Here is a 2450-nt window from a genome sequence, read left to right as displayed (position 1 = left end):
TATTCTTGTACTCATAAGTTAGCCACTCAAACAAATGCTTAGTACTTGTTGTAGCCTCACCACTTAACCATACCTCACCCATTAAGATTTGTTAGTCTTGATACCTTTGGAAATGAGATTGATGAGTCCCTGTGTCTCATAGATTACTACAACAATAGTTGCAGGTACAGGTAAAGTGCTACTTTGATGTGAGCGCGATGATTGTTCTATTTGTAGTTTCTTCTTCTTCTTCATCATCAATCTAGCATGGGTTCCAAGCCGGTAGCCTGGGATAGCAAGGATGGACGTCATTCCTTTATCGTTTGTTTTTGTCCATTGTCGGACCCTGCTCTTCTACACATGATTGAATGTATTGTTGTATTGAGATTTTCATGTTGTAGCTTGTGGAGAGTGTAAGCCAATTCCATATACTCATCTCTTTTGTACATGTACTTGTAACAATATCCATTCTTTCAAAACAATGAGATGCACTTCTATCCCTGTTGAGGCCCTCGAGCCAAAATAAGGATAGGATCGCATCTTGGGCGTTACATGTGTCGAGCGACACCGAGCAACTAGAGGGCTCGGAAAATGATGAAAATGACGATGATGAAGAGGAGATGGAGGAGAGCGAAGACGAACATGGGGACGAGGCGGAATCTTCTCCGTTCGATGAAGTCCCGCCTGAGGCCCACTCCAAGGCATGCTAGGACCCTGAACCCCGTGCTGGGGGTGCCATGACCCCGAGGGCGACGAAACCGACTGTGTCGGAAATGCCGACCCGCAGTTCTAAATGGGGTTGAGTGAACATGAGGTTTCGTCAGAAAAGGACGCCAAGCAGCCCAAGACCACAGCCTCCATGCCTCGAAAGGCCGTTCAGCCATGTATTAAGGTTCATGTGCATGTGTATTCGGCGTAAGTATTCTTGCTGAGTGATTTGTTGTTATCGGTCAAGGTATCCCGAGTGATGGTTGATTTCCTTGTTGTTTTTTTGTTGCAGGCCTCATACATCGACTGCTTCGCTGGATCCCAAGACTTCTAATAAAGGGCAAGCACGCCAACATCGCCTCCTTTAAAGGTAATTCTTGAGCTCACTTGTGTTTCATTCGGGACTTGAGACTTTGCCTCGAAATGATCGTATTAATGTCTGTCAACGCGTGCAAGGCTGCGAGACGTGATCAAACTTGACCCTACTAGTACTCCGATCATTGATGAAGCGACAAAGCAAGACGTGACTCCCAGCCAAGTGGTTGAGCCCACGGTTGCCAAGGTTCTGACTCCCGTGGTTCAGGGGACCACCTCAACTGGGGCGTCACTCAGAACTGGTTCGTCTGCCACTCCATCGCTTCCTCCCATGGACCGTAATATTTTCCAGCTGCACCATATCCCGGAGGACCAAGAAGGCGCACGCAAGGAAGCCCTAGCTAAGCTGGGGGTGATGGTTGGGCGCTTGAAGGAGGCATATGATGCCAGCAAAGCTGTGGCGAACAACATACGGGTGAGTTCCGTTGTATACACTTTTTTGTTTCTGATCCCGAGTGGGTTTGCTCCGGGGCACACCCACTCGGTGTCCACTTTCAGTGGGGGCACGCTGAGCGCACCCACTGGGTGTAGCCCCCTTGGTTGTCGTCGACTGAAGCAGTCGGCGGTAGTCTTAGTTCCTGTGTTGACATGAGAAAGGTGTTGGAAATATGCCCTAGAGGCAATAATAAATTAGTTATTATTATATTTCTTAGTTCATGATAATCGTTTATTATCCATGCTATAATTGTATTGATTGGAAACACAATACTTGTGTGGATACATAGACAAAACACTGTCCCTAGTAAGCCTCTAGTTGACTAGCTCGTTGATCAAAGATGGCCAAGGTTTCCTGGCCATAGGCAAGTGTTGTTACTTGATAACGGGATCACATCATTAGGAGAATCATGTGATGGACTAGACCCAAACTAATAGACGTAGCATGTTGATCGTGTCATTTTGTTGCTATTGTTTTCTGCGTGTCAAGTATTTGTTCCTATGACCATGAGATCATATAACTCACTGACACCGGAGGAATGCTTTGTGTGTATCAAACGTCGCAACGTAACTGGGTGACTATAAAGATGCTCTACAGGTATCTCCGAAGGTGTTAGTTGAGTTAGTATGGATCGAGACTGGGATTTGTCACTAGATGTGACGGAGAGGTATCTCGGGGCCCACTCGGTAATACAACATCACACACAAGCCTTGCAAGCAATGTGACTTAGTGTAAGTTGCGGGATCTTGTATTACGGAACGAGTAAAGAGACTTGCCGGTAAACGAGATTGAAATAGGTATGCGGATACTGACGATCGAATCTCGGGCAAGTAACATACCGAAGGACAAAGGGAATGACATACGGGATTATATGAATCCTTGGCACTGAGGTTCAAACGATAAGATCTTCGTAGAATATGTAGGATCCAATATGGGCATCTAGGTCCCACTA

The sequence above is a fragment of the Hordeum vulgare genome, chromosome 6H (genome assembly GCF_904849725.1).
Source record: "Hordeum vulgare subsp. vulgare chromosome 6H, MorexV3_pseudomolecules_assembly, whole genome shotgun sequence".
Lineage (NCBI taxonomy): Eukaryota > Viridiplantae > Streptophyta > Magnoliopsida > Poales > Poaceae > Hordeum > Hordeum vulgare.
The sequence above is the reverse complement of the archived record's forward strand: the minus strand, read 5'-3'. Positions refer to the sequence as shown.